A 25,647-nucleotide genomic window follows, 5' to 3' on the forward strand; every position below is an offset into this window, starting at 1 on the left:
CCCTGTCTTTTAGGGTCATCAGAAGGAAAGGAAAACCAGTAAGAGAAGTGACAACCCCCACATGATGTCCTATCTCTCTCGGGGATAGTAGGGACTAGGACTACCTTTGCTGAGTGGATCTTGGAGGAGCAAGTGATGCATAACAGCCCATCACTTAAGATGCATCCCACATGCAGTCCCTTAGCGATAAGTCATTTGAAGTGCTGGACATAACGTTTTCCACCATTAAAAACAGCTTTCTCTTCTGGTATTGGATTAGTAAAGCCACTGTGTCCATCATGTGCTTAAAAAGACTGTGTGGAAGCTTGCCTCCCCGCGATCTCCTCACGGGGCTGGAGTTGGGGGGGGAACCAAGCTCTAGTTAGTGGTTAATGCTCGGAGCCAAGATGCAACTTTGCAGCAAATACAGTAGGAGAGAAAAATTCATGACACAGCCTTTCATTGAAAATCAATAAAGCCCAGACCTGCCTGTGATGCACACACTCAATTTATTCCCCACCTGGTTTGCTTCATTTTCACCACTGGCCCTCGCAGATCAGTTCAGGTCCTTGCTGGAGGATGCAATGCCCCTACTCACCTCCCCTCTAGGTCGTGGAACCGATGCCACTAGAGGCATGTTAGCATTGAATTGGCACCTCCCTGCACCCAGCAGTCCCAGGCTGGTGACCCCGTGGCCCTGGGCACAGCAAGCCCTGCTCCCCTGGCTGCGATCCAGCACCCACAGCATCCAAACCCACAGTGTGGCTGTGGCAAAGGCAATGTCAAAGATTTCTTCCATCTCACAACAGATTCTTACAGCTATAGCAAAGAGCCACGAGGGGAAAAACTCCTGATTTGCACTTGAAACACCTCTGTCTTGAAAACACATCTTAATCTTCTCCTCGCCTTAGCAGCCACGAATGGTGCTGGACCGAGTCATCCTCCTGAGCCAACCCAGGGCATCCTCCAGCTCCACCTGAGCCAGACCCCTAACACTCCTCCCCATCCTGTCCATTCTTCCCCTCTGAGGGGAGCTTTGAGAACCCTGCAAAACATCCCAAATTGCTGCAGATTTAGACATCAAACTCCACATTTTACCTTTTTGTTCTCCCCTCAGTCTCCCTGCTGATCCAGAAAATAATTCCAGAATGGGGGGCTGGCCCTGCACTTTGCCCATTCCCAGCTAACAGCGGACCCTAAAATGCTGGGGAGCTGGAGAATTGGCTGCTCCCTTACGATGCTGGAGTTGCATCCCTAGGGCAGGCATCCCTCTTGCAGCCAAATATGCATCCGAGCCAGGAGGGCAGCTCAGGAATTCAGGTAGCGGAGCATCCCCATATAGCTCCTGCCTACAGCCCCCACAGCCCCTCCAGCTCTCCTTCTTTTGCCACCCTCATCCAAAGCCATCACAGTGGGACTACAGGGCAGAGGCAAAGAGTCGCCCCTGTTGTCAACTCAGCCCCTCAGCGGCTGCCTTTGGCATGCAAAGCAAAGCAGAGCAGCCCAACTGGGGGAATTTGGGGAGAGGTGGGTGCCTGGCTGTGCTGGGGACTTTGCCTTCGCTCCGGGCTCTGCAGCACAGCCTGACCTACTTTCTCCAACGGCACAGCCATGCCAGCAGCAGCAGCAGCACAGGGTTTCTTCTCTCCTTTATCACGTACAGATGTCGTCTTATAAAGCGGCAGCGAGATTGCAGTGGGGCTGGCCAGGACCCCCTCCTCGCAACCTCACAGCATCGGCTGTCCCCTGCATCACCTCCAGCCAGGCTCGCTGCCTTTGAATGGGTGCCCTCCTCTCCCTACCCTTCCCCAAAAAATTCACGGCACATCTCAGCCAAGAGGAGGATTTATTGATCGTCTTATCTGTGTCTAATCCCAGCCAGAGCGCTGCGATAAACGAAGCCGCCTAAATAAAATGCCTTCCTGCAAGGTCTCTGTGTCCAAAGCAGCTGGCTACTAGTGGCGTGTAAAGTGGGGCCTCAAACCCCCCTGTCCAAAGCCCCCAGACCCCCCTGCCCAGGGAAGAGCAGCCCATGATGGCAAAGGCATTGAAGCGAGGATTAACACGTTGTGATGTGGACACCCAAAAGCTGGGGGCAGTGGTGGGGGGACAAACCAAACCCAAACCACTCCATCTAATCGATGGTAAGCAGTTTAAACACTGCTTCTCTGCAGTTCAGGGAGCCCTAATTCCAGGCATGACCTGAATCCCTTTAAAGAGAGAAGGGGCGGGGGAGAGCCGGGGGGTGGGAGCAGGCAAGGAGGGTTGGGAACCAGAAATGCTGGGGATGCTAATTTGTCCATGTTCCCTCTCTGCAGAACAGCCACTGGGAGGAAAAGCACCTGCTAAAGAGAAGGGAATCCCACAGAGTGGAGATCCGATGGTGCGTGCTTGCAGAAATCCCTATTACCCAGCCTGAACTGCAAAGCCTCGGCGCAAGAGCTAGCAGGACCACGGACGCTGCTGTCTTTGCAAAATGAGCCTGGGTGCACCTGACACAGCACCAGGCCACCTCCTCGGTGCTAAGAAGGCAGCAAAGCACGCTCCAGCCCACCACAACACGAGGCAGAAGGAGGGGAGATGCAAGTGAGCTCAGCCTAAATGTGGTGCAGCCGTATCCGGGTCAGCTGGTGAGCCTGCTAGGAAACATGGGTTTGGGCTATAGAAACCACAGCTGAGATGCTGGGAGCACCCTAGGGTGGCAAGGAAGAGGTTGGGGTGGCTCTGCCCTCTGAGCAAGGTGTGCCAGGGTGGCGACGGGCTGCCGAGGATGACACCAGCCATGCAGGACTGCGGCCAAGTGCCCTTCTCCCTGAGATTTCCAAAGTAATGATCCATAAGACAGCACTGACTAAGAGTTACAACTGGTTTTCCAAAGGGAGATGGGATGTGGAGGAAGGGTGACTGAGGTTTCTGACTTGGCAGAAGGAGAGATGCCGTTTGGCACCCACAGCCCTGCACTGAGGAGGAGGAATAATTGCCATCCCCTGCACCCCAATGGTGAGTGGCACCAAGCAGCACGCTGCTTCAGCAGGGAGGTGCCATGCAGACCACCAGCCCAGGTCCCCACTCTGCATGGGAACAGACATTCCGGCTGCACTGGGATGGGAATGAAGCCGCTGACCCGATGAACCTGACATCCCTACGAGCCCATTCCTGGACAAGGTGCCTGCATGTGGCCAAGAGCCTTTCCTTAACTCAGCACTGCCCCAAATCCACTACAGCTGATGGAGAGACACCAGGCTACACTGGGCTTTGATCCCAAGCTGTTCCCACCCTGCTGCCCTCCTGGTACCCCATGCCATGTCCCCAGGGATAATCACAAATCTGCCCTCAACCCCTCCTGGGACATCTGAGCTTTGCCAGACCCCGTGCCAAGCACTGCAGAGCAAAGGGTTAATGGGTGATGAGGGGAAAAAGGCTGGGATACCTGGTCTTCCCCACGGCCCCCAGTGTGACCCACTCAGGCAGCCGTTGCTTCAGACCTCCCCAGCCCCAACTTTGGTAGAGCCTGGCAGGGTCCACAGGGACCTGTCAGGTCCTATCACAACTCATGCAGTCCTTTCTCCCTTCAAGACAGTAAAACAAAACAATTTAAAAAACATCAAATCAGACAAGTGGTTGAAAAACTGGATAAAAACAAAGCGGAGAGGAGATGGAGCCAGCTAATCAGGTCCCCAGCCCTGGAGCGAGGTGTGAGCAGAGGACAGATGCTGCCATCCCACCTGCTGGGCACAAGGAGCACACAAGGGAACGCAGTGCCTGGCACAGCCCCAGCAGAGCCGGCAGCGACCCCCGGGGCAGCCCCCAGGAGCCGTCCCACAGCCTTGGGGCTGGGACCCCTGGCAGCCCTTCAGCAGCATCCAAACGGTCACGTTAGCAAAGGCTGGCAGGATGCCCTGGCCCCATGTAAATCCGACAGTGCCGCAAGGGGCAAACTAGGGTCACTCCCAGATTTATTTTTCTCCTTCGTCTCTAAAACACCCACAAGCTCCGCAATGCTCACCTGGCAAGAAAGACAGAGCCCCCAGTCCAGCCCCTCACAGACCCCCAGTTCACCCCACAGCTCAGACATCTCCCACCACAAGGACTGAAAGAGGAAAAGAGCCAAAAAAACTTGATTCTTACAGTTAAAATCAAGTGTGTCACTTCAGCCTGACTGGCAGAAATAGCTCTGTTAAAACATATATACGTATCATTTTTTTTTTTTTTGGTTGCCTTCCCCAAATGAGTCCAAGAATGGGAAGCTTTTCAAGTTCCCGTGGACAGCGAATCTTTCTGCTCCCTTCCCTGCACCCAGCAAGGTAATTATCTGCCAGGAGCCTGGCTGTGCGATGGCTGGTTACACTGCTAATTAGCAGGAATGAGCCAGTCCCCCAGGGCACCCTGGGTCCATCCCCATCCCTCTCTGCCTTGCTTCTCCCCCTCCTTCTCACCCCAGGGCACACAGAAGAGCATCTTGTGTCTAGTGCTGCAGCAGGAGAGCCTTGTCCTCCTCTTCAGATGCCAGAGCTGCAAACACCCCCCTGCCCAGCCAAGAGATGAAGGACAGAGGAACCCAGAAACTGCTGCTCCTTGTCATGAGATTACCTGGGGGACCAGGACACAGTGGAAAGCACTACTTCTGCCAGTAGAAAGAGACGTACAAAGTTCATAATTTAGAGTCTACTTCAGCCTCTTCTGGGAGGGATGTTTAGGAAGCAGAGACTTCCCAAGAGGTCTTCTCCTTTCCTTTTGGGAAGAGGAAAGTTCTGAGCTTGGGGGCATTTAGCTCACAGGAGAGGCAGGGCTGCTTTCCATGCCTGGGCTTCTCTTCTTGTTACTCCTCACAAGCTTCCCCACCTCCTTGCTGCCAGCTGCTGCCACCAGGCCAAATTAATGTTTAACTAAACCATCCTCTTAGTTTGCAGGAGGGCACGGTGCGAGTTGCCCTGATGCTAGGGTGAGCGTCTGCTGAACGGCACAGAAGGGGGAGCAATGGGAAGATGCCCCTCTTGCACGTGATGCGCCAGGAGGAGCATCCTCTGGTGCCTGGCCCCACAGACGCACACTTTGCAAGATAGGAGGGAGCTGTTGGAGCCAAGACACCCTTATAAGTACAGCCTGGGGCTGCCAGGACATCATGCAATCGTCTTCCTCACCGGCAGCAGGAATAGGATTGCAATGGAGCATGCAGATGGATGCGTTCTCCATCCTTGGATTTCAGAGTGCAGACCAGCTCCGTAAGCTGAGGAACTCAGAGGACAGCTCAGGCTCTCCAGATTTGCACCCATCCCTTTCTAATGCTTCCGTGCAAGACCTCCAATGCCTCATATCACAAGGAGCAGTGACCTTGGATCTCAAAGAAGCCGCAATAGCAAGAACTGGGGCTATTCTCAGCACTTCAGGCACCATGTTTGAGATCTTAAAGCTGGGCAATCTGCACAGAAAGACTCTGAAACTTCACAGCCTGAAGCTACTTATCCAAAGCTATACCTGGACTCAGTGAGGAAGCCCCAGATCATTATTCTAGGGGCTCCAAGACTTCACTGGAACCATACATACACAAACACAGAGGCCGTCCTCCATTCCCCCGAGGTTCCCACCTCTGGCTGTACATCCCACCCCTCCCAGAGATTGTGGGGTAGGGCTGAAATGGCTCTCAGTCAGCCAGTGCAAGCCCAGGGCTTGTATGTTCCCAACACCAACCCCTGCACGTTGCCTGCTTTGTTTAGCTCCTCTAGGAGACGTAGAAGGAGATAACGCTCATCCTGTGCACCAGAGCTGCCCTCAGCCTTGCAGCCCCACAGAAAGAAGTTACTGGACACCTCCCGTTATTAACAGACAGGATCCCAGGCAGCCCCTGGGAGCCTTCAAGGTGGGACAAGCATAGGGTTCATTCCAATCTCCCATCATCACAAGGAAGACAGCTCTGCCCCCCTACTGCCCCCCATTTTCCTGCAAGGCTCTGGGGCCCCCAAATGTAGGGAGATGCTCAGAGGCTACACCACTCCGGCTTGATGGGAAGAACAGCCACTCATCCGGACACCGTTCCTGGATACCTCAAGCTTCTCTTCCCATTCCCCCCACTCAACCAAGAGCAAGACCAGCTTGCAAGCAGCCACAAGCCAAGCCGGTGACCGCTGCTCCGTGCTCACCTGTGCTCTGCCCCTCCGGAGAGCGGCTTGAAGCTGCTCAGCCTTTGCAACAAATTCCCCTTCGCAGCAAGACATCAGCCTGTGGGTGCTGCTCGCCCCTTCCATACACTGGCTGCTCTGCCTGCCTTCGGGATTTTTTTCCTTCTTTCTCCCCCCCCACCCCGAAGCGTTTTGAATGTGCAGATGCCCCAGCTTCTTAAAATTCAGCCTGGGGGCGTGGGAAGTGTTTTGGAACATGCCCAAGCTGTCTGCTCCGTGCATGCACGCTGCTAAAAACGATCCACCTACAGCCCCCATCTCCTGCAACGCTTGTCAGTGCTGCCGTGCCTTTCCAAAGATAAGCAAGCTTACACACGCAGCCGGGGATCAAAGCACCCGGAGCAATCCCATCAGGGCTGGGGGGTAGAAATTTGTCTGCTCAGAGTCACCAGGCAAACTTTTTATGTAGCAGCAGTGGGTGAGCACGGTGCTGAATGATGCCCTTGAGCCAGAGCTGCCTCCATCCCCTCTGCATCGCAGCAAGGAGAGAGCATCACCGCTGTACCAGTAGAAAACAGATGCAGAAAAAAACAATTTACTTGCTATCAAAAGATGCAGCAGCAGGACTGGGAGGGGAACACAGCCCCACTCATTATAATGGGGGTGTCACAGCCACGGGCTTTGCAATAAACACGTATTTAGGATACCCAGCTCAGCAGCTCTGCCCGACAGCTGAGCATCCACGTGGTAGCGCAGTCCAAGGAAGCATAACGCATCTCCTCCCAAGCAATTCTTAAGTGTTTTACCAACAACTAAACAAGCTACAGGGATTTAATGATTTAACCTATAAAACAGGACTGGTGAAGGCCAACCTGTCGAAGACATTAGCAAGCATCTCTCAATAGAGCACCCAGCCAAGGAAACAAAACTGCACTGCTTTACACCAGTTCAGAATCTGGCCCCAGCAGCCACCATGTTAAAAAAAGGAGGGGAATATAAAGCACTCAGGCTGAGATGTGGTCAGGAGAGCCAGGCTGAGCCCTCCTGCCACATGCAGGACGTATGATGAAGGTCCAGGTCCCTGAGGGATGAGGACAGCAGGACCATCTCCAGCCCAATAACTCAGCTCCAGGTTCACAACGCAAGCTGTTCAAAATCAGTGACAAGGTTGCTTTTCCCTTTGCTTTTAAATACCTCCGGCAATCTGGCCTTCAAGTGCTCATCAATCCATTCAGAGTAGTGTCACCCCCTCCGCTCCAGCACCACTTCACTACAAATCTGAGTGAAATTGATATTTTCCTATCTGAAACATGAAATTTCAAACACACAGAACATTGGATTTGAAAGCTGACTTTTGTTGGGAAGGTGCCTGTCTCTTTGTTCACAAAAGGACTCATTTTTCCTGGAAAAAGGCCCAGATTTTGAGTGAAAGATCAATAACATGCAGAAAACAGATCCTTTTATTTAATTTTGCCACGATACCAAAATGTATAGAAAGAATCCAATGCTGAGACTGAATGACTTCAAAATATTTTGCATTTGTTTACCCCAGTGCAATGCTGGAGCATTTATTCAAAGGAGCTCAGTGGGAAGAACGCAGCCTCTGGGGCTCCCTTAGAGCATCCTCCCATCACCTGGTGGTACCCGACCAGGGACAGCATCCTGGCATCACTTAAGCCCAACTCCAGCCCATTTTGTGGGGAATTATTAGACATTTGACCACTGCCTCCTCTGCCTTGCTCTGGATGGTGGCCAAGGAGCATCCCTCCCAACCCATTTGAGGATGACCTCTGCACATGCTAATTACAGGGAAGGGGAAATCAAACTGCTCAACATGAGCCAGCAATGTGCACTCGCAGCCCAGAAAGCCACGGGTATCCTGGGCTGCATCCAAAGCTATGGGACCAGCAGGGCGAGGGAGGGGATTCTGCCCCTTTGCTCCACTCTGGTGAGACCTCATCTGGAGCCCTGTGACCAGTTCTGGAGTCCTCAGCACAGACAGGACATGGAGCTGTTAGAGTGAGTCCACAGGAGATCACAGAGATGATCTGAGGGCTGGAGCACCTCCTGTACAAGGACAGAGACTTGGGGTTGTTCAGCCTGGAGAAGGCTCTGGGGAGACCTTAGAGCAGCTTCCAGTACTGAAAGGGGCTCCAGGAAAGCTGGTGAGGGGCTCTTGATCAGGATGTGCAGGGATAGGATGAGGAGGAACAGTTTTCAGCTGAATGAGGGGAGATGGAGATGATCTTAGGAAGAAAAGTTTTCCTGCAAAGGTGGTGAGGCCCTGGCCCAGGTTGCCCAGAGCAGTGGTGTCTGCCCCATCCCTGGAGGTGTTCAAGGCCAGGTTGGATGGGGCTTTGAGCAACCGGATCCCATGGGAGGTGTCCCTGCCCATGGCAGGGGGTTGGAACTGGGTGATCTTGAAGATCTCTTCCAACCCAAACCATTCTATGGCTCTAAAGTTTTATTTCAATTACAGCCTTGGTGGGGGGAAGGAAAAAAAAAAACCTCAACCCCATGAGGATTCAGCATTCAAGATGCTGTGCAACAGTCATGACATGCTGCATCCTCCTCAATCCATATGGGGGAAAACTAACACTTTAGCAAATTTATGAAGATGTGTGAAAGTGATTATATTCCTGAAAATATCTCAAGTGGAACGGCCTACCTGGCATATTTTGTTAGTCATGAAACACGCTCCCTCCACCGACTGCAGTTTGTAGCTTTCCATCTGCTTAAATACTTTAAATACTGAAACTTTCTTATTTTTTTAAGCCAAAAGAGCATGCCGGCGGCAGCAGCATTGTGCTGACTCAGGGGCGCGGGATGGGGACATGCTCATCACCAGCAAAGACATGCAGAAGATAGCTCACCAAAAGAGCAGGAAAGCAAAGGATAAGTCCTGCCTCTGGCCAAGAAACGCAAGAGGTCAGCTTGTGTTAACTAAATTAAAAGTGTCCAGCAAGGCACCTCCAAAAGAGTATTTTCACAGAATCATAGAATTGTTAAGTATAGAAAAGACCTCCAAGATCATCCAGTCCAATCGTCAGCTCACCACCACCATGACTCCTAAACCATGTCTCAAAGTGCCATGTCTACATGCTTTTTGAACCCCTCCAGGGACAGAGACTCCACCACTGCCCTGGGCAACCTCTGCCAGGGCTTCACCACTCTTCCAGTGAAGAAATTTTTCCTAACATCCAATCTAAACCTCCCCCAGCACAACATGAGGCCATTTCCTCTCGTTACATCTCTTGTTACTTGGGAGAAGAGACCAGCTCCCACCTCACTACAACCTCCTTTTAGGAAGTTGTAGAGAACAATGAGGTCAAGTGTGGCTGTGAGAGAGAAAAGGGTAAAGGAAAACATGTCTGCAGTTTGCCATTGCCTTCACTTTGCCAGAAATAAAAGGCAACAGTTCGAAAGCTCTCAAGTCCCACTGCCAAGCCCAGCTTTTGGCAAGAGATGCGCAGACTTGGTTCAAGATAGCTGCCACCCTCCCCACCTTGATTCTTGCTTTAAAGGGGAATAACGTCCCTTTCATCCCAAGGGACCTGGGCATAAGGCTCTAAGGCATCAGGCTTCCCTAAACCTGGAGACAACTCTGGCACCCTCCCAGAGGGACCTGACTGCCTCACCCCTGCTCTTTAGTTAATAGCTTCTATTTTAAACCCCTGGCTGGAATTGCTCTGCCTGCAGCGGTGGAAGGTGGGGTGGGCATGCACGGGAGTGCAACCAGAGCTCAGCACCAAAGATTCAGCACACTGGTAGGAGCAGGGAGCTGCCTGTGAAAGCAGATGAGAAGGAAGCCCAGCCAAGACTCCCCAGCTCAAAGGAGATGGCCAAGGGGGAGCAGCAGAGAAACATCCTGACCCCACTGGAGGTGCCCTTAGATGTGTTGGAACATCCTACTGGAAAGCTGGAGAGGGGCTCCTTATCAAGGAGTGCAGGGATAGGATGAAGGGGAACAGTTTTAAGGTGAAAGAGGGGAGACTGAGATGAAATCTTAGGAAGAAATGTTTTCGTGTGAGGGTGGTGAGGCCCTGGCCCAGGTTGTGCAGAGAAGTCATGACTGCCCCATCCCTGGAGGTGTTAAAGGCCAGGTTGAGCAACCCAATTGAGTTGAAGGTGTCCCTTGCCCATGGAAGGCGGGGGGGGGGGGCGGGGTGAAACTGGATGGGCTTTAAGTTCCCTTCCAACCAAAATCATTTTATGATTCTGTGATCCTGCACCCTGGGAAATCTCTGGGTATAAACACCAACCAAGCACTTAACCACAAAGGGATCATTTTTAGTCATTTACACAGTTACCTGCTGGTTGCAAAAGGTGAGGGCGGTTGCGTTCTGCAAAGGGACAGTGCAGAGTAGTCATGGTGTAACTACTGTGTAATTACTCTCAGGCTGATTACCGAGAATGATCCAGCTAGATGGAACATCTCAGACGGATCAACCTCCTCCCCAGGCACGTGGGTTGTGCTGCAGATAACCCAGCTACAGATATGTGGAAAGTAGAACAGAGACCAGTAGACCTCGATGAATATTTTCCCAAATAGTAGTGCAGACTTGAACATTAGGTGATTTATGGAGGATTCCCTCCAAGTGAAAACCTCTCCTACCATGGTCGTGGGTTTTTTATAGCACCTTCAGCTTTTCATTTGCTGAACAGCCTTGTGCTGTGTCCTCTTGCAGGATGGAGCCTCATCATTTGTGTTTTCTTACAGATTTTTCTTTTCCTAGGAGAAAACTATCTCTCCTCCTGTTTCCATGAGCCTGATTCTGCATCCCCAGCTGGTGTGTAAGAGTATTGGAGTTGTTCCCACTTTCAAGAGGGAAAAATCATAACAGAGACAGGGGCTTTTGTTCAAGGTCCAATACCCAGAAGAGGAGTTTCTCCTTCCAAATGGAGATAGCCCCCAGGAGAAATAATTCCACTGGAAATAATCCAGCACAAAGAGGGTTTATTGCATCTTTTTAAGGCTCTATCCTACTGACAATTGATGAGTTCATAGCTTCCAATATCCATTAGAGGGGTTATTTTATTTCTTGTTAGCAAATAAAATAAAAAAAAAGCAGAGCCTGAGAAGAGTAAAACCAGCTACAAAGACTAAAGCCTGACAGTGGCTGCCTGGCAGACAGTGAGTGAAAACGCTCTGACAGGATGAAATGTTTTTTCTTTCATTGAAATCACTCCCTTTCCGAATGACTAATACGCAGCTATCGCACCATGGATATTTCCAGAGTGATGAGATGTTTTTAAAATATCTCACTGTGCCTCAAAATATCTCACTCTGGCTCAATAGATCATCCAAAACACCACCCACAGAAATCATAAATAAATAGATACTATATTGCTGTTAAAGAGCAGACTGGCCAGAGCCAGAGCAGCATCCTTCATCGGCAAGTAAATCAGGCCACTGAACTCCTCACCTCAGCATGCCGCTCCAGCATCCAGGCTTTCTAGAAATGGAGACATAAACCTTGGGGAGGAGAGTTGGACACCATCTCTTCTCCCTAGCATCTTTGCAGAGCTGCACCATTACAGATTAGCTCCTCAATGTTGCAGATTATAGAATCATGGAATCATAGGATGGCTTGGGTTGGAAGGCACCTTCAAGATAATCCTGTTCTACTCCCCCTGCCATGGGGAGGGACATCTTACACTGATCAGGCTGCTCAAGGTCCCAGCCTTGAACACCTCCAGGGATGGGGCAGCCACAGCTTCTTTGGGAAACCTGGGCCAGGGGCTCACCACCCTCACGGGAAAACATTCTTCCTAAGATCTTACCTTAATTTCCTTTCTTTCAGCTGAAAACCATTCCCTTCGTTCGATCACCTGGTCATTCCCAGCAACCTCTGCTTCACTCTTCCCTCCTATTCCCTTTCTTCCCATCATTAACAGGCATCACTGAGGGACTGGAGAGAGATGATGCCAAGGCTGGAGAGAGATAGCTAAGGCCCCTGTAGTTCCAATGAAGATAGCTCCAACATCTGTCCTCAGCCAGAAATGTATTCACCCGCACAGACACACTCATCAGATGAGGCTCTAAAATATTTACTGCCCAAATATCAATCCTCATAAAGTGAGGCAGCCATTTGGGCTCGGGGAGGGGGAAGAGACGGGGTGGGTTGTCAATAATGTCATAACCACGGGCAATTTTATGTATCTCTGGAAATGGCCAAGGAACACGCAGTTTGACAGATGTGCAAACGGGTAATGCAGGCATCCTAGTTATGAGCATGAGGATGTCAAGAGGAATAGATGAGCAGTAATTCAAAGTATATTGGGCTTAGAGAAGTACACGGGCATCATAATGAATACGGGATGGGCACCGTGGTGGAGGGAGGGCTGCTGGAGGAGATGGAGGCACGCTGGTCTGGAAACATAGCCCCTGCCCATGCCATGGAGCGGCTGCGGGGACAGGGGACATGGGCAGGTATTTGATGGGCAGAGTCACGCTGCTGTTGAGCATTAGTGCACCAACAGATGCATCAGCCTGTCTGTTGCTTTCTGGGGCTGGATCAGCTTCCAGGCTGACTTCTCCTTCCAGTATTTAAAGGGGATCCCATCCAGTACTTAAAAGGGGCCTACATGAAACCCTCTTGATCAGGGAGTGCAGAGTGATAGGACAGTTTTAAGCTGAAAGAAGGGAGATGGAGATAAGATCTTAGGAAGAAAAGTTTTCCTGTGAGGGTGGGGAGGCCCTGGCCCAGGTTGCCCAGAGAAGTGGTGGCTGCCCCATCCCTGGAGGTGTTCAAGGCCAGGTTGGATGGGGCTTTGAGCAACCTGATCTAGTGGGAGGTGTCCCTGCCCATGGCAGGGGGGTTGGAATTAGATTATCTTGAAGGTCCCTTCCAACCCAAACCATTCTATGATTCTCCTTTCTGCTGCCCAACTGCATCTCTACACAAGCCTCTCCCACCATTGTGACATCTTTCCTTTCTCTTAATGAGAAACTCAAGGTTTTGGTCAGATACCTGCTTTTCTTCACCAAGAATTGTAGGAAAGAAACCTTACCAAGAAAGAAAACAAAGTTTCAAGTTTAGGCTTAGCAGAACTACAACTTTTTTTTTTTTTTTGGCTTCCAGCTCCAAACTAAAAAACAACACCCAACACCACAGCGAGGGCCACCACCGCCCCCAGTGCCGCCTCCAAGGCACAGGCACTGCTCACACCTATGACTAGTGCCTTGCCCGGCATTTCCCCATCCCACCTCATCTGTTTTTATAAAGCAGCATCACCCAGACACATGCTACACCTCCAGCCGCACGCTGCCGCCTCCTGCGCACGCTCCCACCCCAGACCCACCGTTCCCAGCGGCACGGAGGACTACGGAGCCTGGCTGGCTTCCAGCACAAAGCCAAGGTGCTGGGAATAATGGAAGTAAAATTAAATAGAAATGAGCGCTGCTGGGACATGCTTCTCCTCAAGGTGTCGGCTTAGCCAGAGGAGCGATACAGCACATCGCAACGGGGAGCGTTAGCTGGTCCCAACTGATCATGCTTAGCAAAGCCCAGGACAGCACACACAGATGTCTCAGCTCTGCTCTTCTCCCCTCACATCCCCCCCAGGTTCGCCTCCTTCAGCATTTCTAGCAGTGAAATTCCAACTCCTCCACCTCCTGTGATGTTCTTCAAAAGGCTACAGTCATCAGCTGTGGTGGTAGAGCCAAGCACACCCTTCCTCCCTCTCAAGTCCCCCCTGCAGTTTCCACTGAGAAGTTCATCGGTTTTCCACACCCCGGTGCTTTCGGGGAGGGGGAAATTACTCACAAAGGCAAGCAGGCACGCTGTGCACCAGCAATCTCCACAAAAGTGATTTTTCCTGTGGAAAAATCTATGAATCACTGTAAAAGTCAGTCTGGCTTGAACCGACATACGCTGCTCACCATTGTTTACTTAAAAGAATCCATCAGCAATTGTTTCCCTGGCTGATTTTATGAACTATGACTTATCCCAACCATTCACTACTAAGTCATTGCAATATCCAGTTGCAAGCTTCCCGTGTCTGCTTTGGGAGCTTTCCCCGTGGCTCATGGTGTGCCACAGGGTTTTGTTAGGTCAAATGACAGATGACTGAATAAGCTTGAATCTTAAGGGAATGTTTCCTACAAGCCCCAGAACTCATATTTTTCCCTCCCAGGAGACCCTTCTGGTACTATCTGTTCCTGCAGATGTGTCGCTCAGTGAATAATCCCACTGGAGCCAGGGAACCCCAGGTTGTTGCAGTCCTGGGCAGAGGGTGAGGAAGAGACCAACACACAACACACCTCTATCGCTTTCCTTAAAACCCACACGCTGCCCTTAAAACCAAGCCAAGCCACAGGCGAGCAGGGGCCAGAAGTCAAGCAAGAGGGAAGGAGCAAGCAGGGGCTTGCATTTCTCTGCGTGGACCCAGCAGCTCTGACACAATGACACAACCAAGCAGGAACAAATCCATAACAAGAACTTCTTTCTAAAAAATGTCCTTGCTATGATTTAACTTTTTCTCCTGGCAGCACCCTCCTGTGCACAAGAGCTCTGCCCTGACACGGTATAAGAGCAGCAAGTTTCAATAGCCACGGCTGCAATAGCAGAAAAGAGAGATAATTGCATTTCTTGTAGCAGCAGTAACTTCTCTCAAGGAAACTTTTCCTGCTAATGAGGCTGTTCTGGTCTGAAATCCAGTGTGAGCTGAGAGGGCTGGTTCTGCTGCCAGCTCTTGGAGTATACAGGCAGACAACAGGCATATGTGGGAAAAGCAGCCTAAGAAACCACCACCATGATTCCAAACACATCACTTTGCAGCCTACTGGAGTTCAGCTTTCCAATGCTAGCACCACAGCAGTGAGTTGGTTTGTGTTTCCTTCTCCTTAATAAAAAACATATCCCACTATATGAGGCATTGTCTCCTCTGCCTCCTCTTGCCTTTGGCTATGCGTTGGTTGCAAGGCATCTCCCGGCAAATCTGCACCTACCATCCAATCCTAGGCCTCTGCAGAGCGTTCTGCATCAGTGCCCACACACTTACAGGTCCCAGGGTGCCCGTGGCTGGCACAGCCAGGGGGGACAGGGGACAAGGCTTCTGCCGATGAGAGCCAGCTGCTAAGCGGGTCGCCTGGGCTGCAGCAGCTGGAGGCAGAAGCAGCAATTTGCGTGCTCACCTGGAAGGGCAGGCATCCTCCCATCCCTTTCAAAGCTGCTGAGAAACCAGCTCCTGGCTCTTCTCCTAGAAGTCTAACAGCAGCATGCTTGAGTTGCAAGAAGATGCAAAATCCCCTCTCTCTTGGTCCAGGCACCTCTGTGGCAGAGCAAGAGGTGAGCCAGCTCTGCAGGAGAACCAGCTTTCAGGGAAGAGCTTGGGGGGTATTGGTTTGCAAGCAGCTGGGACTCCATCTCCCCTTTTGCTGGGTCACACAGGACCACGTTTGCAGCGTTGCTGTGCTCTGGCACAGTTCCTCAGTGCCCAGCACAGCCCGGGGCAGAGACACTGCTCCCCTAGTCCTCATCGGCATGCCAAGCACACGCATCCCAGCAGCACAGGGCTGCTCTCCCTGAATAAAATCCATCTACCCAAGTGATGGCAGCAGGAAGGTTTGGAAAAGTAGAGCAAGAAAATCAAAACGGAGGGAGGCTCAAAGCCACTGCTGAGCACAGCACGGCAGCTCTGGCTGCAAAGCCAAGGCTGGTAGCATCGCTCCGGTTACCTGCACGACCTTGAGAGCTGCAAAAGATGAGAGGGAAAGCCTCCAGTAGCAGCCAGGAATGAAAAAAGTCAGGTACGGTGTGGAGGGGTGAGTGCCACCCCAGAAGCGGAGCTCGATGGATGGGCCAGGCTGCTTTTAGCTCTGTCCCAGCCCCTTCTCCCAAAACACAGCTCACAACCCCAACATTTCTTTGCACAGCACTTCAGCAGCCCTTGGGTTTTGTTCTCACGTGAGCAAACAGGTGAACCCCCCGCATCCCCCGTCTCAGACCCAGCTCTCGCACAGGAGGAGGGGGAAGGCTCTGCCCACACTCCCCGAAGGGAAGGGCAGCCAGTCCCCCCCTCTGCCAGCACACAGGCAGGTTCCCCAGATCACAGCGTGAGCATCTTGAGAGCTCAGAATAAATATTTAAAGGTGGAGGAAAAAAGCCCCGCTCCTCTCCACGAGCAAGTTCTCAGTCTTCGCTCTGGGATTTGAGGCAGAGACAGACAAAAATATGACAAAGGAGACGCAGGTTTCAGCAAATCATGGGCATATCAGAAGCGATGGCTTTCAGATGCCGGCTTTGCTGCGAGATAAATTCCCTCCTGGCCGTACGCCTGACAACCCCAGCAGCCCTTGGGGACTGCAGGTCTGCTTTCCCTGCAGACACGCAGGGCTGCAGCGAGCCCACATCCTCATATCCATTCACCCCAGGGAATGCCCAGCCGGTGAGGTGAACCAGAGCATTACCTAGATCCCTTTCCAAGCTAATTAAAGCTGATCCTCACCCATGGGGATGTGTGTTCCCTCCTTGCCCTGTCCTGCGAGCGCGCACAAGGTGATGTGCTCTGCATCAGGGTGTTGGGCAAATGCTCCCACATCCCACATCCCCCATGCCAGCAGAACAAACCACTGCTCGGCTTTCTCAGTGCCTCACACAGGCGATGGCTTGGGGGAAGGATGGAAGGTGACAGCTCCGCTCAGCTCCCAACAGCCCAGTGCTGGGCCGTCACTCGGAGGCAGTGGCCAGAGCAGCCACAGAGAACGGGCTGTTCTGTGTGGCAAGGCTGCCCTCAGGATGCTTTTATTTCCAGAGAGAGCTCATTAGTTCTGGTTGTGCATGAGTTGCGGGTTGGTTTTTTTTTCCCCCTGTAACTAAGAGCTGGAAAACTCCACTGGATAACACCTCTGAGCACGGGTGGAACAAAGACAGGGCACAGAGGGGGAGAGCAGTAACAAAAAATGAGATAATCAAAGCTGCTGCTGCAGCCTTACATCCCGTATGATCTCCATCTCATTTGGATTTCCCAGCTGGAGCGGTCTCTGCTCGCTCACACCCCCGTGGCAGCCGGCAGCCTCCAGTGTGCCAGGGCTGCGTCCAGCCTCACTCACCCCACTGCCTGCAGGACTTGTGTAGAACTGGCTCTGCTCAAAGGGGAAAGGAGGTGCAGAGGAGGGTTTGAGGTGGGAGGAAGGCACACTAAAGGCTCCCCAGGAGCATCCCACTGGATTGGATGGGATGCAGGGTGCTAAAGGAGCTTGTGCACGCACTCAGCAAGGAGGAAGTCTGTCACTGGCATTGCTACAGGAGAGGTTTAATACAGGCACATCCTACCCAGGGTGGGCACTAAGGGATGCTCCAACACCAGTGCCCTGCTGGGACTCGTCTGGAGCGGCCACTTCCTTACCAAGCCCGGACGCTCTTCTCCCATCGCTGCACAGCCCGACATGCACTGCAGGGAATGCAGCTGAGAAAACACGTACCACTGGCAGGAGATAAGCCACCTCCCCAGATACAATCACAAGCCCCATTATCTCCTTAACCCTTATATGTTTCATTTATCCATCCCAGATCTGTTCCTTCTTATCTGAATCCTCCTCCTATTCTTTCCCACCTCTCACCCCGTGGTCACTCTCAGAGCATCGCAGCCTCCCCAGAAGCAAGAGAGGCTGGATGAGAGCCTGATGCCCCAGGCTGCCACCCACCACAGCTAATGGGATAGACTCCAATTGACTGGCCCTTGCGATTTAAAGTTAATAAAATGTTAAAAGCAGCCCTATAAATCACCCATGCAGGAAGTGACCTGGACAGGAGGCCTAACGAGTTAGCAGAGGGTTTTATTTAAAAGCCATTTATCTGAGAAGTGCAACACAAAGAGTCAAATAACTCTTAGGAAAAGAGCAGTGCTGGAGCTACCAGGAGGATCAGAGCAGGCTGGTTATTTATGGCCAAGGATGTCAGCCTCAACAGCGCTAACCAGCCCCAGCTTCCCTGGGCTGGAGCGTCCCAGCCAATCCCAGTCCCAGAGGTGAGAGCAGGGAGCTCCCAAAGAGAGTCTGGACAAGCCATATCTCAATTCTAGCTTATGTTTCAGCTCACTGGGGCTGCTACGACTCTCTCGCAGACCTCTCGAAACAGGGCCTTCGTGCCCTCCCCCATCCTGCCATATGCTGGTGACATCCACATCTTCACCCAGGTCCCAGCTCCCCTGGCAGAGGGGATCGCACACATGGAGAAGTCGCGATTCCCATACATTCCTGCACACAGCTGACACCTCTGTTCGCAAGGAGAAGCTTGAAAACAAGAGGCCCAAAAAACTCAGACCACAAAACCATTCCAGAAATCCAGTTTTTGTTTTCTAAATCCAATTTCCCCACCTCAGCCATTAATTTTGCAGCCATCAGGAGGGCTGTTAACCCTGCATCAGCCCCAGCCCCTACATACCAAGCTCTACTTCTTTAACCATTAAAAAAAAAGCAGTCTGCAAAGTGTAAACACTGAGAAGGGTGTTTCACTGGGACGGGGGCTCAGCCCCCTTCTAAACATCCCCCTCCAGCCACCCCTTGCTCCCCCACTGCAGGAAGCCGCCAAAATACCCCAAAGGCCTTTTACAGAGAGAGGAAAAGCAGTACATGCTTGGGAAGCCTCCAGAGCATCGTTAAAAGGCAAATTATAGACAATTATCCTCAGAAGTACATTAGGAAAGCAGAGGCAGCCGCAAGGCACTGGTCCCACCCAAGCCTGGCTCCTTGCAGCAGCCCAGGCTACCTTCTAAAAACACAGTAAATTCACAGATGGGTTACGGTCTGCAAGCAACAGGTTGCACCAGGAGCTATTCCACCTTCAAAACCACCTTCTAATGGCAAGACAACAGCAGTTCTCACCCCTGATTCGGCACCTCACCCTCCCAGCTGTGCCCATGTGGGCAAGGCAGGAGATGCAACGACTGAAGAAATAACCTGACTTCCACTTGCATTTGCAAACCCCTTGATTTTCATGGAAGGAGAGGATGGAGATCTTACCTTGTGAGGGATGTGAGAGGGAAGGCGTGGTTGGAGCCGGTTCTCTCTGCCAGCAACGGGCACCTTGCTGGGGGAGCGGTGAAGCCTTAGCAGTGCCAGGTGGCTGCGGCCAGGGCGCTGCTCCGGCGGCTCTGCGGGCACTGAGGGTGGCTCATGGCTCCTGGGCACAGGAGGCTGTGAGTGAAAAAGAACAGGAGGCATCAGGCTGGGAACACATGGTCTCGGGCACCCACCTAGCAACCCACCCTACAGCAAGTTTGACTTGAAAGCTAGGAAGGTGAAGAACTTTAAATATTGGTATTTCTCTAGGTTGCTTTTACTTCCCTGCTCCCTGTCAGCAAGGAAACAAGAAGATGCAGGTGGGAACCTTGTTGATCTCACACAGTTCTGGACACTAAGTGGATATTTGAAAAGGTCCAGCACCCCTTGAGAGGCTCCTGCCAGGTGGAGTGATACTGGGGAGCCATTATCATGGAATGGGTTGGGTGGGAAGAGAACTTAAGGATAATCCAGTTCCAACCCCCCTGACAAGGGCAGGAACACCTCCCACAGGATCCGGTTGCTCAAAGCCCCATCCAACCTGGCCTTGAACACCTCCAGGGATGGGGCAGACACAGCTAACCTGTGCCAGGGCCTCACCACCTTTGTGGGAAAACTTTTCTTCCTAAGATCTCATCTCAATCTCCCCTCATTCAGCTGAAAACTGTTCCTCCTCATCCTATCCCTGCACATCCTGATCAAGAGCCCCTCAACAGCTTTCCTGGAGTCCCTTTCAGTGCTGGAGCCTTCTCTTCTCCAGGCTGAACAAGCCCAACTCCCTCAGCCTGTCCTCACATGGCAGGTGTTCCAGCCCTCGGATCACTTGCATGGCCTCCCCGGGACTCACTCCAACAGCTCCATGTCCTTCCTGTGTTGAGGACTCCAGAACTGAATACAGGGCTCCAGGTGAGCCATTCCCGGAGGGTGTTATTGTGTTTCCAGCATCACTGGTGTGGAGGGAAAGAAAACACAAACTTGCCTTGGCAAGCAGTCCTGGTGCCTGTACTGATGCACACGCTGGAACACGCAAGGGAAGGACCCCACAGCTCAATGGATTCAGCAAGAGGTCTCATGAGGCCAGGGGGAGCCTTCCTTTCTGCTCCCAAGTCAAGTGGTCCCACTGCCACCTCAGAAATACTACGAGAAAGCAGGTCCTTGACCTGCCGATTTGCAAGCACTCCTCCCGACTTCAATGCTGAAAGAGAAACAAGTCTCTTTCCTGATGGAAGAGGTGGCACCTTCACCTGCAGCACTATTGTCTCCAGTATGGGCTTGATTTAATACATTTACTTAGCGGTGAAGTCCCCAAGGCAGAGCTCACATCCGTTTTTGCGTCTCAAACAGTTCTGAACAGTCAGTGTTTAACAAATTAATAATAAAGCGATGGCACCTTGAAAAATAGACTCTCCTGTCCTCAGCAAAGGGGCCACATCTCCCAATTACTCCAAAGGGCACCGGCTTTAGACCTTGCTGAGTAAATGGTATTTAGCCGCAGCCACCTTTTAATGGGAATGATGTGATTCTGCAACGGATGCAGTCAAGTGTATCACATCTTAAGATATCGCCACGCTGCACAGCGAGAGGGCAGGAGGGAGGTAGGATGGAAGCAAGTGCTGTTAGCTTTGGCATTTTTTAGCACCATCCCCACCCCAAGGTCTGGCATCCTACCCCAAGTTGCCAGTTATGCTCAGCACCTCTTGGTCATGAAAAGTATTTGCGAGGTTCATGGCAGAGGCTGGCAAATATTTGCCAAGGATTCTTCCAAATCTCCGAGCCCGCCATGTGCTTGCAGCAAATTTGTTTGCTGATCGTGGTCCTTGTGTTAATTTGCAAATGGAGAGCAAAGAAGATGACAGCCATACCGTGCAGGGGAAGTGAGAAAGGAAGATCCTATTCTGCAGGAAAGACAACTCCACCAACCGTAATGAGGGCTCAGTAATTAACACCTGCAGCACTGGTGAGCCTAACCCTCAGCTTCTGATTCTGGTTGTGGGAGAAGAATGTGATCTTTGTGAAAGCAGCACGGGGTGAAGGAAGGATGCTGCTGGGGATGGGGACAGCTGCATGTCAGCAGCGCCTCCGAGGAACATAGGTGGCAATTTCCTCATTCCCAGCTTGAGCATGTTGCAAAGGGGTGGGGGGAAAGCATCCTCTGCCCTTCCCCACTCCCTTAGCTCATTCCCCAAAGGTGTGCCAACCAGAGTCACTCCCTTGGCTTCTCCTCTGATCTTGGCACCTTACCAAGCTCCAGCCCAGGCTAAGCATGCTGCTAATTAGCTGCATTAATTAATCACAGTTTCCACTGTTTATTCTTTGGTTCTCACACAAACACCCGTGCTGCCCAGCGTGGTGAACTGCCAGGGCATTCACTAAGTGCCAGCACAGTTGCAAAACAGAGCTGGTGGCGGTGGCCCCGGGGACTGGGGGGGCAGTGATTGCCTGAGGCTGCTGCCACCACCGCAGGGCACAGAGCAGGCACACGCCTCCATCCCGTGTTCCACCTGCAGCCATTAGCATCCCAGCCTGGTCTTCCTGTCCCCAGCCACCAGGATAGCTGTCTGTCTGTCCCTCCATAAGATCTTCCCCATGTTTACTCCCAGGAGCGGGCACACAAGCAGCTATCCATCTCCCTATGGCTAATCCCCCTGCACACCACAATCCTGCCTTTGTGCCCAACCATTAGACACCCCCAATCCCAAGCTAATCTCCAGAAAGCTCCCTCAGCCAGAGAGGCAGTGGGGGGTGGGGGGGGCCTCCCCCAGGGCAGCCCTGGTACCCCAAAGGTACAGGAGGACACCCTAGCTTTGACTCCTTGCCGGTGCCAGCAGGCTGTCCTGGGATGAACTGGATAAACCATTACCTCTCCACTTGCTCCCTTTTGTCAGGTCTTTTTTTAACCAGGTATTTTTGCAAGAGGAAAAGAAAAAGACACCAAGCAGAGAGAAAAGAACTGTTAGTCCAAGGGAGCCTGTGTTGTTAAATACAGAGAAATCCAAGTCTGGAGTCCAACAGAGGCCAAGGTTTCCGGGCTTTGACACAGCTGACAAGCTGGAGCACAATGAGAAAATACGTGCACAGAAATAGCCAGGCAGGATAAAGGATTTACTGCCTCTTTCACAGAAAAGAAAAGAATAAGCTTAAACACTCTATTTAGGAGCGGTAACAACAAAAAAAAATAGATCTGCAGGAAGAATATTTGAGCAGCAGGATTACCAGGAGGTGAAGAAAAACCAAATCCCTCCTGTCCTGGGTGCAGGAGGGGATGGTGCGGCAGCTGGCTGCACTGAGCAGCAACAGGGCAGCAGCATCTCCAGGGAGCATCTCGTTAGGCCACCCCTAGTCCCCAGTAGCACCTTGCAGCGAGCAGACACGCAATGTGCCAGGTCTCGCCTTGGAGTCACCCTGGCTGTCCCCTCCTGGGTCACACCAGCGTAAGCACAGCCCAGCTAATGAGGATGGGGCTCCCTGGCTTTTCCACGGTGGGAAAGCTCCAGGATCTTGGCTGCCCTCTGTTTCACGAGGAAATCATCTCAGATCACCACAGTGGGGCCAGAGCAGGGGAGGCCTGATGGAAGGAGAGCTGGGGCTGGCACGGGTTTCAGCAAACAGCTCACTATCTCTATCTCTGTCTCCCCAAGTTTGTCCTTGTTGAAGACAAAAGTTCTGAGTTCCCAGAAAGTTTCCTCTAACCTGTGATAAAAGAGAAACTCTCTAGAGGAGAGACAGGAACCCAGCTTCCCTGATGAAAGCATTGCAGTGGGATTTTGGGTTATTATTTTTTCTTTTGACTAGCGCCAGCCAGAACAGAGCATTGAAACCAGCCAGGCAGAAGGTCTTAGCCTTTCCATGGCAGGGGACCAAGTCTCCCAGCTGGAGACTAGGACAGAACCCACCCCTGGTCCTGCTGAGAAGCAATTTAAAAGGCAAGCCATCATTTCTGGGCTGAAACTGTGCAAGATTCACAAACCCACTCACTCCTCAAGCCTGGAAGTGCTCATACCAGAGCAGCTCAGACTACTTCTGAGCAGCCTGGAACTACTGGTGGGTCATTTAGTCCATTACTGCTTGGAGAACAGGAATTCACTGCACCCAAAGTATGCCTGATGGCCATGGTCAAGCCTGGCCTTCAACATCTCCAGCAAAGCCAATCCCGCAGCCTTCCTTGGCAGCTTCCTCGCTGCTTAATTGCCCTGATAGTTTTGCATTAATGTGGTTTTTTGTAAAAAGCAGCTGATTTCTCAGCAGCAACAAATACTTGGGAAAGCTTTCTCTCTGGCAAACTCTCTCTATTGTTCATCTCTTTCACAGCAAACGTTCCTAATGAAGAGGGAAAGAGGATCTTGGCTTCTTTCAAAACAATCTGAAATATTATATTAAAAACATGCACGGAATGTTGACATATTGCTTTATACAGCAAATTGCTCAAGCTCATTCAGAGTTGAGACTATTAAGACAGCACATAGTTATGTGACTAGGAGGACAGCGCAGCGAGGAGTCCCTCTTTGGGGGACAGCAACCAGATGGCTCCAATTCCAACTCTAGCGGGAGCTGAAAGCCACCAGCATCATCCAGCCCCCGAAGGGAAGGATGTACGAGCACCACTCAATATGCTAATGCGAGGATTGCAGCAGGTTTCAGACCTGTAAATCCTCCCTGTCCAAACCTCTATCTCCTTGTCCAGACATCTCCAAAGGGCCAAGCCTGCGAGGACACGATAAGTAGCACACCAGACTCTGTCAGCAATGGGCACCCATGCTGCAGGAGCAAACCCTGTTATTCCTCTCCCCACACCAAGCTAAATCCCTTGGAAAGTGTGCAGAAAATCCCAGTTCAGTAGGTTTTGAGCTAGAGAAATCTGGGTTTATCTCCATTAAGGAGAAAGAAGGAGACAACTCACCCTCCGTTTAAGCATACAAACATCTGAATGCTAGAGTCACTGAAACTCTACAATTTCTGGCCAAACTTCAAGTGAAATCCCATTCAGGAATACAACCTTTAGATCTCAGAGCCACCAGACCTCAGCCTTTCCCACAGTCTAACCCCAGACCTGGCAGCTCTCTGTGGAGGCCAGTTGGGTTTCTCTCCCTGCTACTCCTGCTGGCCACACCATAGCTGATCCAAGCCAGGATGCTGTTGGCCTCCTGGGCCACTGCTGGCTCATGTTCAGCCACTGCCAACCAGCACCCTCGAGTCTTTTCCCACCGAGCAGCTTTCTAGGCACTCTTCCCTAAGCCCAGAGCATTGGATGGGGTTGTTGTGAGACCAAATGCAATGTAACTCCATCTGCAAGGTCTGTCCCTGACACAAGGTCCTGGCTCCCCAGAACAGGCTGGTGCAAAACCAAAGAGCGTGGTACAAATGCGGCCCCAAGCCAGGACACTGCTAAAGTCCTCCAGGCAGTACACAGGCCCCCAGAAGCCTTGGCATGCTCCAAGCTCTCTACCCTGCTTTGACTCAGGACTGCAAGCCCTCCGGGAAGGTCCAGCAATGCCTCATCGCTTCCACTCTCTCCAGACTCCCATGGGTTTATCAGCACCAGTGAGCAAGCAGGCTCCCTGCAGTGAGATCCACTGAGCAAGAGGCATCAAAACTCCACAGAGGGACCCAGGGCTCCTCCTCATTTATATTCCACTCCAGCCACAGCCTTCAACATGGTTGAGGAAGGCAAGAAAAGACAAGGCCTACAGAGAACACCTAAATATTATTTCTCTCAGCTTCCAATTTATTTTCCATCATTAACGCCTTTGAAAGCCCTACACATCCTGCAAACAGAAGCAGCATGTTAAACGTGTGGGCAGCAGAGCTGCAAAACCAAGACGAGCCCATGCCTGGCCCAGGTATAGGATCATAGAATCATAGAATCACCAGGTTGGAAAAGACCCACCGGATCAACAAGTCCAAGCATTCCTATCAAACACTAAACCACGTCCCTCAGCGCCCCTTCCACCCGTCCCTTAAACCCCTCCAGGGAAGGTGACTCAACCCCCTCCCTGGGCAGCCTCGGACAGGGACCAATGACCCTTTCCATGAAAAATTTTTTCCTAATGTTCAGCCTGAACCTCCCCTGGAGGAGCTTGAGGCCATTCCCTCTTGTCCTGTCCCCTGTCACTTGGGAGAAGAGCCCAGCTCCCTCCTCTCCACAACCTCCTTTCAGGTAGTTATAGAGAGCAAAGAGGTCTCCCCTCAGCCTCCTCTTCTCCAGGCTAAACACCCCCAGCTCTCTCAGCCATTCCTCACAAGGCCTGTTCTCCAGCCCCTTCACCAGCTTCGTTGCTCTTCTCTGGACTCACTCCAGAGCCTCAACATCCTTCTTGTGGTGAGGGGCCCAGCTGCCAACCTGCTGGGCAGACGTGGCACCAGCAGGTATCCTGCTAGCAGCACAGACAAGGGAAGGGCTGTGGTGCCAGCGAGCATCACCCTTGCTCCACAGAACCTGCAATAGAAGCCTGATATCACCTACAGAGAGGTCTTTCACCGTGCACCCACTTGAGCCTCTTCCCACAGCCCCAGAAAAGGAAGAGCATCATCCCAATAAGCAGAGGTACC

At 51.9% G+C, this 25,647-nt stretch overlaps 1 protein-coding gene across 3 annotated transcripts in view; it reads right to left on the minus strand.

Moving 5' to 3' along the window:
- The window catches only part of LINGO1 (leucine rich repeat and Ig domain containing 1), a 176,785-nt gene that overhangs the window by 142,367 nt on the left and 8,771 nt on the right, over positions 1-25,647 (minus strand). For 2 of the 3 annotated variants that reach the window (XM_069866903.1, XM_069866901.1), the window contains exon 2: positions 19,063-19,236. The gene's annotated coding sequence lies outside the window, so the exon portion shown is untranslated. Of the gene's footprint in view, positions 1-6,116; positions 6,203-19,062; positions 19,237-25,647 lie in introns of those variants that run through there. The other variant, XM_069866902.1, reaches the window with a different exon arrangement.

Source organism: Phaenicophaeus curvirostris, chromosome 12, assembly GCF_032191515.1.
Source record: "Phaenicophaeus curvirostris isolate KB17595 chromosome 12, BPBGC_Pcur_1.0, whole genome shotgun sequence".
NCBI lineage: Eukaryota > Metazoa > Chordata > Aves > Cuculiformes > Cuculidae > Phaenicophaeus > Phaenicophaeus curvirostris.